This window comes from Camelus dromedarius, chromosome Y (genome assembly GCF_036321535.1).
Source record: "Camelus dromedarius isolate mCamDro1 chromosome Y, mCamDro1.pat, whole genome shotgun sequence".
In the NCBI taxonomy this organism is placed as follows: Eukaryota; Metazoa; Chordata; class Mammalia; order Artiodactyla; family Camelidae; genus Camelus; species Camelus dromedarius.
In genome coordinates, this window is record NC_087473.1 from 17,004,380 (window position 1) to 17,027,906 (window position 23,527).

General features: G+C 45.8%; 1 protein-coding gene across 2 annotated transcripts in view; it reads left to right on the forward strand.

Annotated features, from left to right (window-relative positions):
- Positions 1 to 11,736, forward strand: part of LOC105086568 (pseudouridine-5'-phosphatase) — a 498,657-nt gene extending 486,921 nt beyond the window's left edge. Inside the window, exons 7-8 of one of the 2 annotated variants that reach the window (XR_010379551.1) lie at positions 8,075 to 8,401; positions 10,536 to 11,736. The gene's annotated coding sequence lies outside the window, so the exon portion shown is untranslated. The remainder of the gene's footprint in view (positions 1 to 8,074; positions 8,402 to 10,535) is intronic. The other variant, XR_010379552.1, reaches the window with a different exon arrangement.
- The last annotated feature ends 11,791 nt before the right edge of the window (positions 11,737 to 23,527 follow it).

The window sequence follows — 23,527 nt, forward strand, 5'->3', positions numbered from 1 at the left end:
CAGACATAGAAAACAAACTTATGGTTACCAGGGTGGAAAGGAGGTTGGAAAGGATAAATTGTGAGTTCCAGGTTTGCAGATACACACTACCTTATATAAAATAGATAACCAGCAAGTTTCTTCTGTGTAGCACAGGGAACTCTATTCAATATCTTATAGTAAGATATAATGAAAAAGATAAGAAAATGGAAAAAAAAAAAAAAGCCTTCCTGAGACTAGCCTACCTGAAACGGTTCGGGATAGCTTTTTCTTCTCCTGATGTTGGAGGAATCTACGTCATCACGTGAAATCAGCAGAACCCCACTGCATCACATTTATACATTCAGCACACTCCCCCCTTCCTCTCCTTCTTTCTTCTGTATTCATCGCCATCCTGATGCAAGCATCCGTCTTACCCTGTGTTCAGCCTTCCACGTCCTCCATCAGGGAGGCACCTGTGGGCGTGAAACTGGTGCCGCAGAGCGGTTCTTTCCGTAGCACACAGAGGTTGCAGGTTTCTCCTCGTTCAGCCTGTGTCCTGCGGGCGCTGGTGTGGGAGGCTGTTTGCTGTCCGTCTCCCCGTTAGATAGTAAGGTCGTACTCAGCACATCCATCTCCGGCTTACCCCACTCCCTGAGGCTTCGATTGGCGTTGTTATTGGCTTATCCCATGTTCATTTCAATACTCAGTTTGGCAAAATGCTGAGGGTCTTTGAACTTAAAGGCATCATGTGTTAGATCCGTTGACAGAGCATCTCAGAACATAAAAGATTTAGTTCAGTTGGGCAAGTTTAAAAAAAAACAGAAAACTTTAATTTTCTCAAAATAGAAGTAGATTTATAATCAACTCTAAATAAAGAAGAAAGACATAAACCATCATGGTTTTTTTTTTCTGACACAGATGTTTGTATTCGTAATTGAAAAATTTATCTGTCTTTAGATTACCCATGGGAATTACACAAAGCTTAGCTACATTAAATAACTTTTTTTAAAAAGCACTCCAGGGTGGTTATAAATAGATAGTAGTAGGAATCAATCTTCCTAAACTTTTGTTCAGTTATTTGGATTCTGGATCTTTAATTAATTGACTGAGGTCATACAGTGGTAATCCCATTTCGTTTTCACTTCAGTGAATGAAGATACGAAAAAGATGTAGTGCCAAATCCATAATTACTCCCACTTATTCTGTTTTTCGTCTACTTTTTAGGACTGACGTATTTTACAATGTGAAAGCTCTTTACGCTTTTTTGTTTTGAGCCATTCTTTTTTTTTCTTGGGAGTAGAGAACTGGATGTTAACCTTTTAATTTTGCCCTCTTTTATATCTGAATTGGGGAAACTTACTACGTTTTAATAATTATTTTTTAGGAAGAACCTGTATGACGTTCCTACATTGTATTTCTTAATACTAAGTAGACACTAAACAATAATAATAGCAAATCGCCATTTGCAGCAACATGGATGCTCCTGGAGAATGTCATTCTAAGTGAAGTAAGCCAGAAACAGAAAGAAAAATACCATATGAGATCGCTCATATGTGGAATCTAAAAAAAAAAAAAAAAAATGAACATAAATAGAAAACAGAAACAGACTCATAGACATAGAATATAAACTTGGGGTTGCCAAGGGGATGGGGGGTGGGAAGAGATAGACTGGGATTTCAAAATTGTAGAATAGATAAACAAGATTATACTGTGTAGCACAGGGAAATATATACAAGATCTTATGGGAGCTGACAGAGAAATAATGTGACAATGAATATATATATATGTTCATGTGTAACTGAAAAATTGTGCTCTACACTGGAATTTGGCACAACATTGTAAAATGACTATAAATCAATAAAAAATGTTAAAAAAATAATAATAGCAAATCTAGCGGGCTTGTAGGTAAATCCCATTTACTGGAACTTGTTCAATTTGTGAATTTCGAGAAAAATCAATGATTCTGTTTTCTAAAATAATCAACTTTAATATATCTGTTCATTAATTTCTGAGTCAATAAAATTGTATTAACCTCTTAGGATGTTCCTCTTATAAAATATCTTTTTTAAAACTGAAGTATGGTAGATTTACAGTATTGCATTCATTTCAGGTGTACAGCAAAATGATTCAGTTATACATTTTATTTTCAGATTATTCCCCATTATACGTTATTACAAGATACCGAATATAGTTCTCTGCTATACAGTGAATCTCTGATAAAATATCTTAAACTGATTTAGTATAAGATAAATGCAAAGAAAATCATGAAAGGCAATAATTATCTGAGGGTAAAATATCATGTACTTATTTATGTATTTCTGTTCCCGGTAAGGAACCTCACCAACTATGGTGCAGAGTTTATTCCATGTCAGGGTAAACGTATTTTAGCAGGAGCGTACGTTTTCAGAATTTACTCTGGTCCGCATCACAGTTTAAAGTCACGTGCGAGCACGTCTGGTCCCGCGGCGACGGCGGTGTGGGTGTGCATGTCAGCGTCCAGCGGTGCGTTCTCTTCAAACAGCGTGTCACCAGGGCCTTCTTAGTTCCATGACCTGCAGGATACAGAGGACATAGGTCACTCATCCAGCTGATTTTGGTCTCTTTTTTCTTCTTTTTTTTTTTCCGGAGAACGGATAGTTAAGACCCCAATGAACTCACTGTTGCCTTGACTCAAACAAGCCCCAGTGTATCTGAGGCTGGGGCTCTTTGGGACTGCAGACTGCTGCATCATGTGTGGTTTTCCATGGTTACTGAACTTCCTGAGACCAGTCCGCACGTGGACACCGAAAAGGAAAAGTGACCCGGGCTACAGCTTCTCCTGTGGTGAACGAGAGAGCGAAGAGACTCTCCGCTAACAGGCGCTCAAACGTGACTTTACCCCCACTGGAAAAACAGACAGCCCATGCGGAAGCACTGCCTGAAGCTCACCTATCAAAGTACACTTTCAAATTTTCGTTGTATTTTAACCTGGGGGGCTACGTTAGCCATCGGTAGCCATCGCGCCTTGTTCTTTTTCGTGTGGTTTCTCTGATACTTTACCTGGAAGTTAAATTATATTTTCTTGGGGGTAAAACACAGACACACAAAGAAATGATGGGAAAATGTCTATAAGAGATGGTTGCTGAGTATCTGTTGGAGAAACCGCTGGGGGCACGTGAAAGGGGAAAAGCTTCAAGGGAGAGGCGCTATCTTCTGTTAAAGTGTGTCTCGGGAGGGACCCACGGATTCCTGGTAGGTTGTGGATTAATTCTATTTGTTGGTATTTTTATACACAGTCCGCCTAGGCATTTTCCTTTCAATAGCCTAAGGGGATTAGCCGCAGCCGGATACCCCCCCGGGTGGAGCTCTTGGCCCGGAGGTTACGAGTCATGAATTTTAACGTACTCTGTGACGGGCTTGGACCACAGGTGAGGGCATCCCCTCGGCTGCTGGGGATTGTTGTGACTCAGCGGGCCCTTCCTTTTGAGTGGGGGTTTGGCTACAAATGTTAATGCTTCAAATGGTTTTTCCTCCTGTTGAAAAGCATTTTCAATGGCACAGCCTCAAGGTAAACTTCTAGAATAACACATGAGCACCGAGGACGATTACCACCCAGGGAGGGTGGCTGTTGAAAGACCACTGAATAAGAGGAGAAACAGAATCCGTCCCCCCCACCACCGCCCCTGTACCTCCTTTCTCTGGCTCCTTGAGAAAGAATAGGTCTGAGAAGAGTGAGTCAGGGATTCAGGGTGGCTGCAGGCTGAGCTGAGCATCACCTGTCACCACGGCCCCTAAGGAAGGGGAAAATATTTTTAAATTTCTGGATGAAGTAACATTTATTCCCCCAAGCCAGTTCTCAGACGTGCTGGTGGCAGGACCACAAACCAGAATGACAGAAACCCCCCAGAAAATGGGCTGCTGATTTTATTATTGCAGAACGACCATGTCTGAGTCATCAACTCTGTATTCTTTTTGAGGAAAAACAAAACAGGGAGTCAAAACTCGTATGTTGTTGAAGAGAGTAGTTGTTAGGCAAGAGCGGGGTTCAACTGTGTAGACATAATGAGATAACCGATTGCTCAAGGCATTCATGGAATGAAGCAGTGAGTGTCAGAGAATGGGGGGGAACCACAGGTCGCTGGGTTTGGGGAAAAGGGGATCACTTGGGGGGGGTTGTGAAAGGGTTGCAGGAGGACGGGGTCTGCGTGCCAACAGAAAGGGGCAGGAGCTCGAAAGAGACTTCTCTGGCCTCGTCCCTTGGAGCTTGACTTTTGGTGGCTAAATTCACCGCCTATTTCCAAATCCCTCTGAACATCTGCCAGGGTAGTCCTTCCCGTAGAAGCACGCGTGAACGAATAAAACATACACGCAGAACGATGCGCCGTGTCTGACCGACTGGTCCGCATCCCGTGGGCGCAGAACAGTGAGATGCCGCTTCGGGTGAACACGGATGTAACTGATACAAGAAGGAAGCAGCGGCCTTGGCTGGATGGACCTCAGAGCTGCGTCGCGTGTCGGTAGCTAGGGGAAAATGGGGTGCTGGGTGGGGGTGGTCGTTCTGTGGGTGACAGCAGCACCGGGTTAAGAGCGAATGGTTTATCTGCGAGGGCCTCGGGCAGTCCCAGGTCAACAGACGGCGTTCATTGAGAGGTCCAAGCCGTCAGGACGGACCGCGGTGTGTTAGCTAGACGTCAGGTGGCCTTGGGTGACAGGCCAGTGGATTAATTCTTGGGCTAAGCCTTCCTTTGCACGGCTCACACAGCTCTCAGCAGGGATGGGAAACTGAGTTTGTATCCGGTTAGCTGCCCAGGTGATCGTCAAGGCTGGGTCCTCCTGAATCGGCCTCAGGGTGTGTCCCGTCAGCACCAGTGACATCAGGGGCCGGATACGGCTCGGCCTGGCGGTGCCTGGCGGGGGCGTCTGTCCTGGGTAATTTTCCATGTTCAGCAGCGGGTCGGCCCTCTTCTCATAGGAGCCAGTAACACCCTTCCCTGTCCAGCAGTGAAAAACGCCTCCGGACGTGGCCAGAGTCCCTTTGTTGGGGGGGGGGGGACAATTACTGCTGGCTTCCCCCTGAGCAGGTGAGCACAGCCGGAGCCCTTCCGTTTGTACGAATGGCAGAATGAATACGCTGCTTTCCTATTAACGGTGGCCCTAAGCTTTAACTGCCAGGCTGCCCCCGCCCCCGCCCCGGCCCTGTCCCTCCCGCACTACTTTCTGAATAGAGGCGATCTGGGGAAAGTCCAGGCGCTGCATTTTCGGGCTCGGCAGCCTCGGTTGTGCACGGAAAGCCGGACCCCTCCATCGCACCGCAGGCGAAGTAGCTTGGGGGCTGCTGCCTTGCACCTCCCTGGTAAACACCGTTCTGATAAACAACCAGCTCTCTGAAGTGACTCTGAAGTCCCCGTCCTGTGAGACTTTTTCAGACAAGCTTCCTTTCCACAGTTAGGCTGACGGCTCCCCCCGTCTTGGGAGATCTGGGGGAGCAGGCCCCTTCCCACGGTGGCCTCGGGGACGCTGCTTTGGGTGGAAGGCTTTCCCTGCGGGCGTCCCCAGCTCTTTCTGCAGCCTGTGACGCGCCAGCCCAGGAATGCCGTCTGGAGCCAGACGGAGCCCAGGCCCATCCCCTTCCTGGCACGGAAGGCCCAGGCAGGCGCTCCCGGTGGCGTTTGGGACTGTGGGAAAGCCGGGTCAATGAGCTCATTGAAGTGCGTCGCTGCAGGCAAACGGCTGCGCTTTGCAGCTGGCAGAGCGTTCAGAGGACTCCAGGCGACATTCCTTTGCCGGGAAAAGGAGGAGGTGAGGACCCTCAGAGGCCATGGGTTCCACCCCCTTCTTCATCAGGAAGCCTGGAAGGCTCCACTCGCTCTCCCCAGCAAAGGGACTTTATTCAGCATCCTTCCAGCATCAGGCAGCACCACGGACCACTTTCCAGACGTCGTCTTTGAGGCCCAGGTGCCTCCGCTCCCGCTCCCTGGACGGCCCTTCTGTGTCTGCTGGTCCTTGGAACGCGTCCTGCCCTTTGAGGAGTGTTTACCCACTGCCTTCCTAAGCCACGCCCTCCCGTCAGGAGGGATCCAGCCTGCAACCATTATGCACTGACTGTCTGCTCTGTGCCCAGGGGCTGTGAAAAGGCTTTGGGAACTAGGGCCATGAATGAACGAATGCGATTAAAAGGGTTTGGGTTTACGTCTCCAATGTGCAATTCTTTTCTCTGTTAGAGCTAGTGAGCTGCGTGGCCATCACTCCTTCCCTCGGAAGAAGGAGGCTGGGGATGAGGCCAAAGCCCGCTGCAAACCCTCTGGACACCACTGGCGGTCCTCAGTGTTTGTACAAGGCCGTCGGGTTGGGTGCCCCCCACCTCTCCCGGCCCCGAGACTGGATGGAAACACCTGGGTCTCCAAGTACTGCTTGTGGACCTTGCTTCTCTCACCCCCTTCACCCGTCCACCCCTAATGGGCTTAAATGACGTGGCAACGTCCACACGTCCCTGATGACGACGCAGGGCTCCCACCAGCCCTGCTTCCTCCCCGAGACGCTTGACTCTCACCGGACACCCGGCCCTCCAGCCCAGGCGCACACTGTCCCCCGGGCACGTGCCCGCCCCCAAGTCGTGTTCTTTGTTTTCTTTTAACTTTTAAAACCGAGTCTATACTTAAAAAAAAATCAATACACTTGTCTAGAGCCACTGTGGGTTTACAGAGACATCGAGGGAACAGTACGGAGTCGCTCGGTACCCGCTCGGCCCCGTGGCTGACACCGGTGTGCTTCTTGTGTTCCCGCGCTGACCCAGCAGTGACGCGTCGTGCTCAGCGGCAGCCACGGCGACTTCAGGGGCCACCGCATGTCATGCATCTGTCGGCTGAAATAAACGCACAACCCGAAAATTGAGACTAATGTTTTATTTGGCAGGAGGACTCGAGCTGGGATGACAGCCCCTCAGATGGCTCTGAGGGACGGCTCCGAAGAGGGAGGGGAGAAGCCAGGATACATAGGAGCTTTACAACAAAGACCAGATAGTTGGAACAATAAAAGATGACTTGTTATCTAAGGAAAGCAGGCATCTCAAGTTAAAGAATGTAGCGCTGTTCTATGTATGGGAGGAAGCAAGCATCTGGGCTCACTGAATTCACTCCTTTGACAGGCACCTAGCTGTCTAGGGCCAGGGTCCTGTCCTTTCCTGTTCTGAGTCCCCTCAGAGGGCAGCACTGTGAGTGGCTGCAGAGGCCGGGCTGTGGGCTGGGCTTCACTGGGGGGGGGGGGTGGGGGGGTGGCGGCAGCGCTGGTGACTTGATGGCTTCAGCATTCTCAGTTTACTGATGTGGTTTGCAGTATTTTTCGTTCACAGTGTTCTATGAGTTTTTTTTTATTTTTTTGACTGACGTACAGTCGATTTAAAATGTGTTAACTTCTCGTTTACAGCATAGTGACTCAGTTATATGTATATATACATATGTATATTCATATTCCTTTCCATTGTGGTTTATTACAGGATATTTGATATAGTTCCCTGTGCTACACAGTAGGACACTGTCGTTTATCTACTTTATATTTAGTAATTTGTTCGGTTTTTGGGGGGTAATTAGGATTTTTATGTATGTATGTATGTATGTATGTATTTATTTGCTTATTTACTTATTTTAATGGAGGGACTGGGGATTTAACCCAGGACCTCACGCAACCTAAGCACATGCCTTACCACTGAGCTACGCCCTCCCTCTTATATATTGTATTTGCTAATCCCAAATTCTTCATTTATCCCTCCCACACCCCTCACCTTTTAATTTTTTTAAATTTTAAATATGTTTGCATTATCTTCTAATTTATAGATGCTTTTTTAGGAGTCTTATACACACACACACACACGCACACGCACACACACACACAAGTCTGTTTTAAAGTCAGATGCGTTCATGGGACTTCTACGGCCCTGTGACCCCACCTTCACATCTCTGGACACGCCCTGCCCGTGTCCTTCAGCCGGCGAGTCTACCCCATTGCACATAACTGCCCTGGGGTGTGCCTTGCATTTTGAGATCTCGCTCTCTGTGTATATATATATATTCCTCCTGTTGTCGGTGGAGACAGCTGAAAACCTCACATGCTCACCGGACAATTCCCCTCCTGCCAACAGGACCAGGTCCCCAGAGTGGGCAGAGCACCCCATTGTGATGTCTGGACACCACCTGGGTTTCCAGGGGCAACGGCTGCACAGTTGTGAGGTCAGAGGACCAGAGGATGCCTTCGGCTTCGGGGCACATGTGCTTGGGCTTGAGATCAGTGCTCCACCCAGTGAAGCCGGACGCCCCCCCAAAATTGAAACCGCACCAACATCTGAATGTTCCCAACGGCCTCTGGAAAGGACCGCCACTGCCTTCCCCTGGACAGTGCCTCCCCTCGTCCCGTGAGACGCGTAGCTGCCGGAAATCCTATGGAAGAATTGTGCGGATGTCCCAGGAAGGTGAGATGAGGCCTCACTTGCAGGGAATGTACGGGAGAGCCCCGGCTGTGATGCTCTGTGGCAGCGTCGCACCACCTGCCGCGCAGTGGACGGCGTTCCACGTTCAGGCTGCCCTGTGAGCACACACCTCCTGTCCCCAAACCTGCAGGAGAGGCAGCTCTGCGGCCCTCCATCCAGAGACTTCCCCCGGGGAGGTCGGAACAGAAAGAACCACGAGGACACGTGTGAGGACACACGTTTGAATTCTGGGAAGCATTTTGCTTCTGCAGTCTTTGACGCCTGTGTGATTAGCGTATGAGGTGAAGTTAGTTAGCTGCAGGGTTTTGTTTTATTTTATTTTTTTTAAGAGCAGGATGGCTGTAAAACCAATAAACACCTGCTCGAGCCACAACTGCCTCTCACCGAGACCGGCTGACAGGTCAATGCTTCCACCACATCCTTTCTGAAGTGTCAATTGACCAGCTGATTTTCCTGAATTCTTAGTTTAAAGCATCTGGAAACCCCCCTCCCTCCCACCTCCCCCTCCCCCTCCTGTCCCCCTCTCCCCTCCCCTCCCCTTTCCCCTTCCCTCCCCCTCTTCCCTCCTTCTCCTTTCCCATTCCCCTCCTCCCCTCCCCTCTCCACTTCCCTCCTCCCTCTACCCTCCCCCTCTCCCTTCTCCTTTCCCCTCCCCCCTCCTCCTCTCCCCTCTCCACTTCCCTCCTCCCCTCCCCTCTCCACTTCCCTCCTCCCTCTACCCTCCCCCTCCCCCTTCTCCTTTCCCCTCCCCCCTCCTCCCCTCCCCTCTCCACGTCCCTCCTCCCTCTACCCTCCCCCTCCCCCTTCTCCTTTCCCCTCCCCCCTCCTCCCCTCCCCTCTCCACTTCCCTCCTCCCCTCCCCTCTCCACTTCCCTCCTCCCCTCCCCTCTCCACTTCCCTCCTCACCTCCCCTCTCCACTTCCCTCCTCCCTCTACCCTCCCCCTCCCCCTTCTTTCCCCTCCCCCTCCTCCCCTCCCCTCTCCACTTCCCTCCTCCCTCTACCCTCCCCCTCCCCCTTCTCCTTTCCCCTCCCCCCTCCTCCCCTCCCCTCTCCCCTACCTTCGGAGCCTCTTTGCCTCCCCCGGTGCAGTCACAAGCACTTTACCCAGAATGCACGAAGACCAGGTGACCCCAGGCTCTCCCAGCAGCCTGTGACCTAGTGACGTTTGGCCGTGGCCAAGGTGCTTTTTCAACATGATAGAGGATGGTAGATGATATATGATAAAATGATGGTGTCTCAAAAGGACAGAGAGGAAAAACTACAATGGAATGATTTTCAGATTGGACCCCATCTCTGGGGTATTTGGTCAGAGGCCAAAAATACGTTTTAAAAAAATGTTTCTGGCACCATTTCTGTCTTCTGTACGCATTTCTTTGGAAGATGGAATGTTAAGAAAATCTTACAGAATAATGCATATATCCAGAATAAGCCTGTTTGATGGGGGTGGGGGGTGGGGGGCAGTGGAGACTAAAAAGGAAATATTTTAACCTTTGTGTTCAATTATGTACCATTACATCCATCATTATCTTGAAAGGCTAATCAGTCCTCATTAAAAATTAAAAGCTGTTAAAAATAAAACAGGTAGGTAAATATAGAGAGAATACAAAGTTGCGCACATTGCACACTGTTTAATGATGAAGCAGGATGCAGAGGGGCTGGTGGAGTTAAGACTGGTGGGTATAAATAAAACCACGACACGCACTGCCCCGTGTAACACCCAGTACCTACGTATGGGACGTCCCTTCCAAAAAGTGATTGTTATTAAAAAGAAAGCAGCAAAGGGGGTGGGGGGTGGGAAGGGACAGACTGGGATTTCAAAATTGTAGAATAGATAAACAAGACCATACTGTATAGCACAGGGAAATATATACAACAACTTATGGTAGCTCACGGTGAAAAAGAATGTGAAAATGAATATATACATGTTCATGTATAACGGGAAAATTGTGCTCTACACTGGAATTTGACACAACATTGTAAACTGACTACAACTCAATAAAAAATGTTAAAAAAAAAAAAAGAAACAACAAAAATGAGAGGAAAATAATAGGGTAAAAAAAACTGTAAAGAGAGACAACAAAATGCAACCTGTTTGTCTATATTCCATTTCCCAGCCCTGTCTCAGAATCCCCGGAGCAGGCGCCTCTGAGTTCAAGGCTGGTAGACGAGGACACCGGCCTGGGAAAGGGCACAGGTGAGTGGGGGACACTCCCTGCGGACGGAGACCCAGGTAAGAAAGCAGAAGAGAAAGAGAGGGAATGACCCCCCCGACGTGGCTTCCTTTTGCTCTGTCGCTCCGTCCGGCCTCGCCCACGTGGAGGGCGCCGGCTGCCAGCCACTCTGTGGTTCTTCGGGGACCGGGCACTCAGGCCGTCCCCTTGCCTCGCTTCCCTTCCCCGACGCCATCCTGTCCAAGGCAGCTGTCGCTCAGGCTCTGCAGGAGCGGCGAGAGCTGCGAGCGCAGGCTCCCTTGAGAAGCACACGCTCCGGCCCTCCTGGCCGGTGCCCTGGAGCTTGGGTCGGCCCCGTCGGAAGCAGCCCACCGTGCGGACTTGCAAACACGCCGTCGAGAGAAAAACAGATGCTACCTGGGCTCCGCGGATGGGCTGCTATTCTCAGATGGCCGCCGAGTGCAGGAGAGGTCAGCACCCTTAAGCTGTTACCGGAGGGGCTTTTAGCCATCGCTCCGTGAGTCCAGTCCAGTTGACAAGCACGCACTGAGAGACTTTCAGTGGTGGGAGGTTTGCAGAGAGTGGGGGACACGAGAAAGCAGAACCGACAGACCCTGCCATGCAGGAACCTCCGCTGAGGACACGGGGACGAGGTGAACACGCGCTAAAAGGGCTCAGGCACCGTGCAGGTGAAACCCCGAACCCTGCATTGGGGATTGCACGGAGAAGCCCTGAGCTGTGACTTTTCACGGCGCTTACGACGACTGACGGGTGGCACAGCTCCTGTGCTTTGACGAGGGACAGCTTTCACTGCACGGTGGGGATCCTCCTGTGGCATGGGGGAGCCTTGACATTCCATAAGCTGAGTGAGAAAATAAAGGGGAGGTGATGCACGGATGAAAAGCGCAGATGACGGACCAAGGGGCATCTTTGGAGAAACGACAGTGAGTCGGTTAGACAGACGCCAGTGCCGGGTGAGTCCCAAGGCTCGAGAACCAGGAACTGGACGGTTGTAAGTTGACGTGTGACCCCCAGCGCGGGGGCGGCGAGGAGGGGAGTCACAGCTCACGCCCTCGGGCAGAGAGCAGGTTCAGCTCCCTCTTTGCTTCTGCTCTGGCTCTCAGTCGGTTGCATGGCGCCCATCCAACCAGCTACCCGGGCACCTGTGGCCGCATCAGGCTGACACTTCACATTACACGTCCCCGTGGGCAGTCCCTGCCTGGGGGGGTTTGGTCCGTCCTGTCTGACCTGAGCGACGCACCTTGTTGAAGATTAATTGACTGTAGGTGTGTGGGTCTGTTTCTGGGCTCTCTATTCTGTTCCATGGATCCGTAGGTCTGTGTTTTTCTTTGTCTGGGTTTTTGGTCCTTCCCCCCAATACCACACTGTTTTGATTACTGTAGCTGTGTAGTGTCGGCTGACGTCTGGGAGGGTTATGTCTCCAGCTTTGTTCTTTTTCCTCAGGATTTCTCTGGCTATTCTGGCTCCATGTGCATTTTAGGATGGTTTGTTCTAGTTCTGTGATGAACATCCTGGGTAACGGTAGAGGGGTTGCATTAAATCTGTAGGTCGCTTTGAGTTGCATGGCCATTTCAACAATGTTCATTTTCCCATCCTGGAGCATGGGGTATCTTCCCATTTCTTTGAATCACCTTCAGTCTCCTTCATGAGTCTTTTATGATTCTCAGTGTATAAGCCTGTCACCACCTTGGTCAGGTTTATTCGTCCACCGGGGAGGGTTATGTGCTATTCTTAGTCCACGTATTGAAATGCTTCTCTCTTCCGGAAGCAACCCCGCAGACACACCTAGAATTACTGTTTAACCAGCTCCCTGGGCACCTGTGGCCCCGTCAGGTTGACACACCTCGTTAACCATCCCAGCGTCCAGTCGCTGCCTGGGGGGTTTGGTCTGTGCCCCTCGTGTGAGCTGAGCGGGGCTCCACTTCCCGACACCCCTTCCTGTGTGCGTTTTCAGACCCCGTTCACTTTCTGCTCCTCCATCTTCAAGGCGTTCGTGTCCATCATTGCGTTGTGTTCTTACAGCACTTGTCTGAGTGTAAGTCAGGTCATGATGTTATTGCCATGATCATGTCTTCATAGACGAGAAAGCTGACGTAGGAGCACAGACGGCAGTGGACAGACAGAATGTGGTCTTCCCACGTGGGTTCCTTATCCTTCCAATCACACCGTCTTCGTTATAACACAGGGTTCCTGTGAGCCCTAACATTATGTGTCTACACTGTGAGCACACGGCTGAGGCATAGCATACCCTGCATAAACAGCCACTAGAGTAACAATGACAGAGCCGATCAAAATGCTGCTAACATTCAGTGAAACAGCAGTCGTATAAAAAAGAGTAAAGAAAGAGTTTCGTGAATCGTGAGCCTTCGTGTAGGTTATGTGCATACAGGTTTCATTTTCAAACTGGCCACATGCATTATCGACACGCTGTTGATGCCAATTGCCAAGCCTGTGTGCCTTTCCTGGAGATGGATTTCTTGATTAAATCCTTTCGTGACGGACTGTGTCTGCTCTTCCTGGGGTTCAATTGTAGAGCCGGAGGAGATGTGTTAGCAACAGGCACATGTGAATATGTGAAAATCAGAGACCCTGAGATCGAGGGAAAATTCTGGGCAAGCGCTTGGAGTAACGCATGGGTATGCTTTTCAGGGCACAGGAGGTTAAAAAGAGCCCCCATCATCCTGTTACCCGTCATCCTTTTCAGTAAGTTACTAGGCTGATAACCTTAATAAGAATTGTGTAAATAGTTCTCGGAAAATGGCAAATTGTTTCCTCCAGTAAACTACCTCCTGTGTAGCTAAACCACTGTCCTAGTAATTATTTGAGAGAGAAATTATCTCTGGAGCACAAGGAGAGTGAAGTTCTTTACAAAATGTGTTTTATAGCCTCTGGAGAGAAAAACACATTCACATGTTTGGGGATTTCTTCTGTAATCATTCAGTGACACCAGTCCTGCTGTACAAATGCTCCAAATAATATTTGCCCTGAGGGTAACATTCATCCCCCTCCTTGGGGGTTCTGTACACAATCCTTTGCAGTTAAATATATATATATATATATTCATATATATTATTGAACATATATTCATAAATACATATATTCATGTATATAGTTAAATATATATTCATATATATTATTGAATATATATTCATAAGTACATATATTCATATATATTATTGAATATATTCATAAATATATATTCATATATACTTAATATACATTTATATTTATAAATTTAATATTTTTATGAATATATATTCAACGAATATCTATGAATATATACTTATGAATATATATTCAATTCTAAGCAATATATATATTAATTCCAAATATGTATATTTCATATATACTTAATATAGTTATATTTATAAATTTAATATATTTATGAATATATATTCAATGAATATATACTTATGAATATATATTCAATTCTAAACAATATATATAATACTTCCTATATATATATATATATATATATATGTATGTATGTATGAAACCAAAATGTAAGGCAGGGCTCTGCAAACCTCTCAAGTATTTTAAAATCAATATTTTAAAATCTTAACTACCTTAAAAGTAAAGATTTTAGACTGTATGTTTTTATGAACCATGATACAACGTTGAGGGGATTAATGTAGGTCTGTGCAGAGTCACTTAAAATGTAACCATTTGGAAATGTTTAAACCATCCTTAACTCGGCAGTCCTTAAAAAAACACAGACACAGGCAGCTGGCCAGATTTGGGATACTGGTGGCAGTTTACCGACCCCTGTATTTAAAGCATCGGAGATGGTCTAAATTATCTCACCGGTAGCGGTTTTGATTGGAGTGGCAGCATCGGTCAGCACGTCCTCTGATACGTCCCCGTGAACGCTGCGGAAAGCAGTTCACACGGCTTACTGGCTGTGCTTCAGCCGAACGCCTGCTTCCCGGCTACCATTCCACGTGCTGCTGTTGCACTGGGAGTTCTGAGGTGGGAACCTGTTTGACTTAACTCAATGAGGACAGAGTCACCTTTTGTCTGAGATGGTCCCACGAAAGGGGCATGAGCTGTGGGATTAGCTGGCAGGTGCATCAGAGCCAGCCAGCCCTGTGCACTGTCTTGTTGACCTTGCCCTCCACAAGGCAGGATTTAGAGAAAAATAGTAAGAAATACTCAGTACCACTGAATCCCCGGTAGGACTTTCAAGGATACAGGACACGTGGCCGGGTTCCCAGGATGAACTTTGGCCTTTTCACCGCTTTGCTTGTGTGGTCCTCTACGGAGCGGCCAGGTTGAAGGATTGCTGAACCAATCCCATTTACATCATAGACACTTTGGTGCATTTTTTTTTTGGAATCCCCAAGGAAATCAAGCCCAAACTCATCCTTAGGTGTGAGACAGCCGACATCCTCAAATTAAGTATCGAGTATCAAAGGGGAAACCAAAAGTAGGCTGGGGAACAGCTGTCCTCCTCAGCCTTGTCACCAACGTTACAGAGAAAAATCACAGATGTCATCTCAAGCAACGGCCCGAAGACACGAAATCGGTAAATATCACGGCGGACAGTTCGTGACTGGTTTCTTGAGGACGAAGGACGAGCAAGTTGTAACCCCAAGGTCGGGAGGCCCAGCTGTCTAGCCTCTTTGCCGACCCACGGTCATCCTGTAGTTTTTAACCTGTCTTCCCCACTACTCCTCACACAGGGGTCTGACGTCGCACGGCAAGGATGCTAAGATTCCAGCCAGCTATAAACATTCCTCCAGAGCCTGTCTTTTCTCCCTCCCTTACTTTTCGAAAGTACTCACAAATTTCTCAGCCGGTCTGTGATTCTTGAAACACCACCACTGTAACTATTGCACAGAAAATATCTTGCAAAACAAATGATAATGATGTCATGCGATACCGACGCTAACCGTCGCTGCAATGGCAACCATATTACAATATTCAACTGTATCCAAAGAACATGGGAGGCACCTTAAGTGTACACAATGTTACATGTGGGATATATTCCAGTAAGAAAGACACTCGCAGAAAATATCCTGGCAGTGACATATTTTGTGTGCGTCTGGCCCGTCTGTATAAACATGAGCAGCGTACACCACAGGGGTGCGGGAATGACCGATGGAAATCGCTCCTTTAAGCGATACCGTTTCTTTTGCTCACCTCCGCAATCTTTGTACGGTCAAGACGCATTGATCAGTTTTACATCAGAGGGAGTTAAAAACCTTTTTAATGGTGGTAAAATACGCATAGCATAAAATGTCCCGGTGTGACTTCTTTGAAGTGTACGGTTCAGTGGCATTAAGTCTGTTCACATCGTTGTGCAGCCATCACCACCATCCATCTGCAGAACGCTCACATCGCTACACTGAAACTCCATGCGCGCTACACACTGACTCCCCACTTCCCCTCCCCCAGTTTGCTGGTGCCCAGCACCCTACTTTCTGCCTCTATGAGATTTGACTACTCCAGGCGCCTCCTGTAAGTGGAATTATACACGTGTCCCTTTTGTAACTGTCTTATTACACTCTACCATAATGTCCTCAAGGCTAGCAAAATTAATTTTTTTTTTAAAGCCTGTTTCACAAGACGTAGAATTGTAGAATACAATAACCCCAATTTAGAAGCCTTTAGAACAAGCTTGGGGAGAATTTATTTTCCTACAACCTACTGATTGGTTCCTAGTTGTGCGAAGACGAACAACATAATTAAAATGCATGTATTTCTCCTTCAAATGGTGTCTACTTCCTATTAAAAAAAAAAAAAGATGGGGGCAGGTTTCATAGTTCAGTCTGGGGATTTAATTAGGAATTTAGTACTGAAAGGGAATGACTTCCAATTAAAAAAACTAGGGCACAGGGTAATAACGAATAAAAGTGATTTAAAAGTACTTTGGAAACATACCCTGCTATATCCGTGTAATGTAATAATGGTGATGTTGGTGTTTACTGGGCAATGGTTTCCGATAATAGGCAAACGTGCTCAATCCAGAACAAGAACATAACACACTTTTAATACTGGTTATCTTCTTAAATGGTCCTCCTGTTTTTGTCCTGATGTAATAGGAAAAGCCTTATTAGGCACGCTATTTAAGAAGGATACGAAACAGCTTGAGTTCAGCAGCATCAAAAAGGAATATTCTTTCTTGAATGCAAGACACAAAAGGAACCTATTATTTTAAGCCAATACAAATTAATTTGAATACACACATTTTTAATATTTATAAAAATAATATACACCATCAACAAAGAGAAAACAAAATATTTTAACCCAAATATTTATCATTAATATCAAGAATACATTATAATACATTCATATATGTAAGAATATATGTATGTTACACGTAAATGAATATACACGTTTATAACACTATATAAAAGTACACACATGCACACACAGATTCTGACAGATCAAAAAGAAGGGAAAAAAATAAATCCATAGGAAATAGGAAATGAATAGCACTTAGAAAACAAAAACCTGAATGGCAAGAACATTCTCTGTCTATTACTGTGGACAAGAAAATTCAACTTAAAACATCAATCAAACTCCCTTAAGTTGGGGAGAATATTAAGTCAGACAGCCCCAAGGACTGAAGAAATTGTGGGGTAAAAAGGGATTCCCATATAAGTGATACCATATGGCATTTGTCTTTCTCTGTCTGACTGACTTCACTTAGTATGATCATCTCTAGGTCCATCCATGTTGCTGCAGGTGGCATTTTTCATTCTTCTTTATGGCTGAGTAGTATTCCATTGTGTGTGTCTTTGTGTGTGTGTGTGTATCTCACATCTTTTTTTTCTTTGAACTATAGGAGGATTTCAGTGTTGTGTTAGTTTCTGGTGTACAGCATAGTGATTCAGTTATATATATATTATGCACTTTTTCACATTCTTTTTTCATTTTAGGTTATTACAGGATATTGAATATAGGTTCATAAGGTGTTGAGTATAGCGCATACTGTATGTTCTGTACGGTAGGACCTTGTTGTTTATCTATTTTATATATACTAGTTTGTGTCTGGTAATCCCAAACTCCCAATTTATCCCTCCTCCCACCTTTTCCCCCCTAGTAACCATAAGTTTGTTTCCTATGTCTGTGATTCTGGCTCTGTTTTGTAAATAAGTTCATTTGTATCATTTTTTTTTTAAGATTCCACATGTAAGTGATATCATGTGATGTTTTTCTCTGTCTTGCTTACTTCACTTAGAGTGACTATCTCTAGGTCCATTCATGTTTCTGCAAATGGCATTATTTTATTATTTTTCATGGCTGAGTAGTATTCCACTGTATAAATATACCACAACTTCTTTACCCAGTCATCATTTCATAGACATTTAGGTTTTTTCCATGTCTTGGCTACTGTAAATATTGCTTCTGTGAACACTGGGGTGCCTGTATCTTTTCAAATTAGACTTTTCTCTAGATATATGCCCAGGAGTGGGACTGCCAGATCATAGGGTAAGTCTATTTTTAGTTTTTTAAGTAGCCTCCATAGGGTTCTTCATAATGGCTGCACCAGTTTACATTCCCACAAGCAGTGTAGGAGGGTTCCCTGTTCTCCACACCCTCTCCAGCATTTGCCATTTGTGGACACAGAACATTATAAATCAACTATAGTTCAATAAAAAAATAAAAGCTAACAAAGGGATCCTCTACTGTTAGAGGGTGTATGGATTGACCCAACCACTTTGGGAAGACTTCTCAAAGCATTAATAGAGTTGAAGATGCACCCAGCCCTGCAAACAGCTGTCGACTCCAGAGAAGCTCATGCTACGTGCTTCACAGAGATGTGGACAAGGTTGTTTGCAGTAACTTGCTCGTAATAATGAAAATTTAGAAACTACTCCTCTTGAGATAATCAATTATAAGTAAAATGAATAATCTGTAGTTACAAATATCGATTTGATCAGCTGCAAATTGAATTAGGAATGAAAGGAATGACCTTCAGCATGGTACCATAGTAGATAGACAGATAATAGATGATGGGTGGATGGATCTAGATAGATGTAGACAGATGATAGACAGATAGACAGACAGAAAGTCAGGTAGGCAGGTAGATAGACAGACAGCTGGATAGATGGATAGTTAGGTAGATGGATGGATGGATGGACGGACGGATGGACGGACTGACAGACGGACGGATGGATAGCTAGTTAGGCAGGTAGATAGATGGATAAGTAGGTAAGTGGATGGATGGATGGATGGTTGGATGGATGGATGGATGGATGGATAAGACAGATAGGTACATGGAGATTTCAAAATATTTCTCTAAGGTGTTATTATATTTTAAAAACCCACACAAAGAAGGCATGAGGGAACTGTGGCAAAACCATTTGGAGCATTCTGTCTTCCACCCTCTCCAGACCTCTTTTCAGCCTCCTTCTCCCTGCTGCAAGGCTACCTTCCACAACATCAAACAGCACACATTATCGTTCCAAAGCCATATTTTTAGGACATGAGGAAAATTGCATACATTATTATCCCCCTGTGAAATAATAGTTGCTCCTGTGTTTCATGCGTAATAAGAATTAATGCATTCATAGTTTGTTTTCCTCTTTTGTTCATTTCATGTTTGTTTTTCTGTTTAAATTTTTTTTTTTTTTTGGTATATCAGCAAACACTGCATCAAGAAGTAAATAGCAGAGATCTTCCCATTTGAAAACATAAACTTTTTTTTAAGGATTAAGGCCCCTGGGGCTCTTGGGCATATGTGCAAACACATGGGCATATGCTCGTGTACTTAGATAAAGACGTTCACTCGTAGCTATTAAGTTGCACTGACTTCATTTCTAGCATCCGTGGCAGGAGTGTAAGTACCAATTTCCCCTGAATTTAACAAACCTATATCCTTGTCTGGGTATCTTTCTTTTTTTTATTTTTAAGGTCTTAATTGAAGCACAGTTAATTACAATGTGTCCATTTTTGGTGGACAACACAATGTCCCAGTCATGCACATACATACATATATTCGTTTTCATATTCTTTTTCATTAAAGGTTATTATAAGAAATTGAACATAGTTCCCTGTGCTATACAGAAGACTTTTTTTTTAAATCTATGGGTATCCTGCCATTCTTTTTAAGTCACATTCTTTCTTTCCCATGATCAGACTTTCTAGCCTGGACTTTCTCTGAGTGGGGCAATCTTGAGAGTGGGGTGATGAAAGTCTCCAAGATTTCGTACAGTATGATGTAGTGTAAAACCTGGTGTTGAGCAGAGCACGTGTGGAAAGAGAACACAGGACGTCCTGTGAGAAGGAACAGGGAAGTGGTGTCAGTTCACACTGGGCCCTTGTCCAGTCAGTCACTCGCGTTTAAAAAGAAACAGTGTCGGAGACGTGTTACCAATGTTTTTAACTGAATGCATCATTTTTACACATATAGTACTGTCACATATACACATAGGTCTGTGTATGTCTCCCTCTCTGCCTCTTTCTAAATGTGCACATTTATTATTTTATAATACATAATTATATCCTATTGTGTATTAATGTAGTGATCATTATTGTACTTACAGATTATGTTCCATATAGAATGTATTATGCATGTAATATACATATATAATAATGCATGTATCTTTAATAAGTGTGTTCACATATTGATGAACAACGTATTTGCACAGAATCATTTAGAGTGTTTTATGTCAAGTAGCTTTCTGAGCACGCTCCATATGTTACCTTCACAGTTCAGTCTTCACAACCACCATGAGCTAGAGGGTGTTATTACACCCATTTTTACAGAAAGCACAGATGCTCAGAGAGGCAAGTTACCTTGTTCTGTACAGAGCAAGAAGTGGTGAGAGCGAGCAGGGATTTGATTCTAGGCAGTAGGGTCCAGACATCTCTTCTCGGGGACCATGCACCGTTGGAAGTTGCCATTGGTTTCCACTTTTTCCCAAAAGCAAGATGGTGCCTCAAGAGGATAAGAAATAACCACAGAAATCCGCCATACTGAGTGTGGCGTTGCAGCTTCAAGATTAACCATCACCCTATAAATTCAGCATCCACTCTCACTGTTATATATACCGAACCAAATCTCCTCTATGTGATGGTTAACGTTTGCACCTTGGAGCCAAAAGAGGATGATGGAAGACCTTCTGGAGATCCTGTTTTTCTTGCTGGGGACACTGATGTGGCAAAGGAAAAGTTTCAGATGAGTCTCAGTTAATCACCAAAGAGCGTCCCTAAGAGCCTTGGCTCTATTTAAAGTAGCTCCTGTCTGGAACGTTCTTCGGGTACTGAATATTTTAAGCCTCATTATTGCCATCATCGTCTACGGCTACGTCCGTCATCATCGGCCAAGTAATGGGAAATGTTTTGCTAGCTCCCAAAGTGCTTGCTGCTCCTTTCAGCATGTCTTGTGTTCTTAATGCACTTCTTAAGGATGGTTCCAAGTCGTGATGGGGAACCGAGGTTTCGGAAGGCAGAAAGCCTGTATCTCGTTGCAGTTGCTTCTTCAGATGGAGACGTCCCTGCCCATCTTAAAACGGACACTGATGCATAAAGCTCGAATTACCAAGACTTCAGTTAGTGAAACCGAACGAAATATAAATACCCTTTTTAAGATAATAGTTGCACATACAGTCACCTCTGAATTTTGTATGAGCAAACGCACAATGGCAAAACGGGGAGATACTGCTGATGCGTTCAGGCTTTGAGACTCTGACCCAGGAGTTTCACTAGATGACAGATAATGAGCTGCAACTTCAGACGCGATCTCGCTTATCTTAAGTTGGAGTTGGGAGTCCAAGCAAACTGGAATGGCGGTAGGCGTGTAAAAAAGTTGTTAGAAATAGCTGGAGTCTGGGGTTGGGTTCCCAAGTGGAAGAATCGGAGGCAGGAGTTTGGGTGCAGTTGATTCACTGAGATAAAAACCAGCAAGGAAGGTGTGGAATGAGCCGTAGGTTGTTGCAGAGGAAGGACCAGCTGCTCGTAAAATACAGCCGTGGTCTGACAGCGTGGTGGGCAGCGGGGGACGCCACTGAAGCACAGACTGCAGCTCACACAGCTCTGAAGCGAGGAGGACCACCCTGTGAGACCTCCCTGTCAGGACGTCTTTGGCTGTGGGGTCTGCACGGTGCATAGGGAGGGCATAACCTCCCAGGCGGGGCAACGTGTTCTCAGCCAAGGGCAATTCTCTAGAGAGGGGACCAGCTGTGAGCTGTGCATAGCTTCCATCCGACAGCAGGAAGATGTCTTTGCTGGGCCTGTAAAGAGGCCAGGGCAAGGTGTCAGGGCAGCATCCATCACCGCTACGAACGCCTGCAACTGGAAATCTCCGCCAGCCTTCATAAAATAACACGCCTCTTCATGTCTTCACGCTGTGCCCCCTGACACGCCCGTCACTCGGAAACTTTAATGGGTTAATTTCAGATTATGTCATGGCTTACCATGCTGGTCATAATTGCATCTCTTCAAGGTCACGATTTCTAAATCTTTCACGTACATCCCAAGTGAAAGATAAGGATTTGTAAATAAAAGGTTTTTGTTTTTTTTTTAAACAGGATTTATTGGTACGATTTCAAAACCTGGGGTTCATTTTGAAGTTGTATTTCCCTGCCTTATAAATCCTCATACTTAGCACTAGCTGACGCTGAGAATAATGATTTCTCAATGAGAAGCTGAGCTGGATTTATTAGCAGGTTTTATAACTCAGGTGCAAAATATATAGTTCAAACTTCTAAAAGCACAGGTTTATGTGTCCTTGCAATAAATCTTGAGAATGAGTATCCACAAAGTTCTGTATTTTGTTTTTTCTGTCGCTAATCCGGTCAACTGCTGGATAGAGATGTCTTTTAATCCGTTTCGTATTCATAATTAGAACTCATTATTTCCGTAAATATCTGTCGATTCATGATGATCCTAAACACGTGCATGTGGAGGGGCTGAGAAGCCCGCCCGCCGTGTGTTAGCGGTTGTAGAGGACAGCTAATGCTAACACCAGCAGAACGAGTGAAAAATGTGCGATAATAATATTGAATCCCCTGCCTAAAGGATAAGGCAGAATTTAAAACAGCTCAGCTTCGGTCCTCAAAAAAGCACCAGTTAATAATGATGATGAGGAAGGGATAATTGAACTTTATAATTGTATCATGTTTCCTAATTGACTTAACACCTTTATGCCTACTTCTTGATTTTATTCTGACACTGGGAAGTAGGCGGGGTGCCTGTAATTCATTCTGCAAACAGGCTGGTGGAACCAAGGCTCTGATGCTGCAGACTTTCCCCCTGCATCTCGGAGATAGCCTGGAGAGCATCTCCTTGCCCCAGGTCCTGGCCTCCAGCCCTCCGCAGGCGGATACCCCAACATGCTTCATGGCCGACCTGAATGGTGCTTGCAAGAGGGTATGTCTCTCCACTCTTCAGAGTCTCCAAACACAAGTAATCATTCTGAAGATGGAAACGCTGAAATTTCCTGCCCCTGTACCTTTCTCCATCATCCTGGGAGGGGAACAACGTTTAAACAGCTCGCCGTCTGCACAAACCCCCGTTTACAGCTATTCCTACAACTTACCTGTCAGCCAGGATTCGTTTATTACGGTTGACGAGGATGCCCAGGGAGGAATCCAGTCAGCCTTGCGCCTGGGGACCTGGTTCAGTGGCTGAGACACACTCCCACGAAAAGAAATATGGGTTTAATTTTCAATAAGGGACAAAATACTTTGTGAATATTGTTAAGTCACATGTTATAATTTTAATCAGTGATGACTGGCATTAGGGGAGAGCCACCCATGAGGGAGCTATCAGGGGAAAGGTGTTCAATATTCTCTTTAAGTGCCTAACTAACCATTTTAAAAAATGAAATGAGGAGGAAAGGACTTGGAATTTGGGGGTGCCTAGGGGAAGACGAATTTGAATGAGGTGCCCATATAATGTCATCATTCCAACAGAACTCTTTGGAGAGAAGGACGGGGACATACAAATGTGCCCTTTTATAA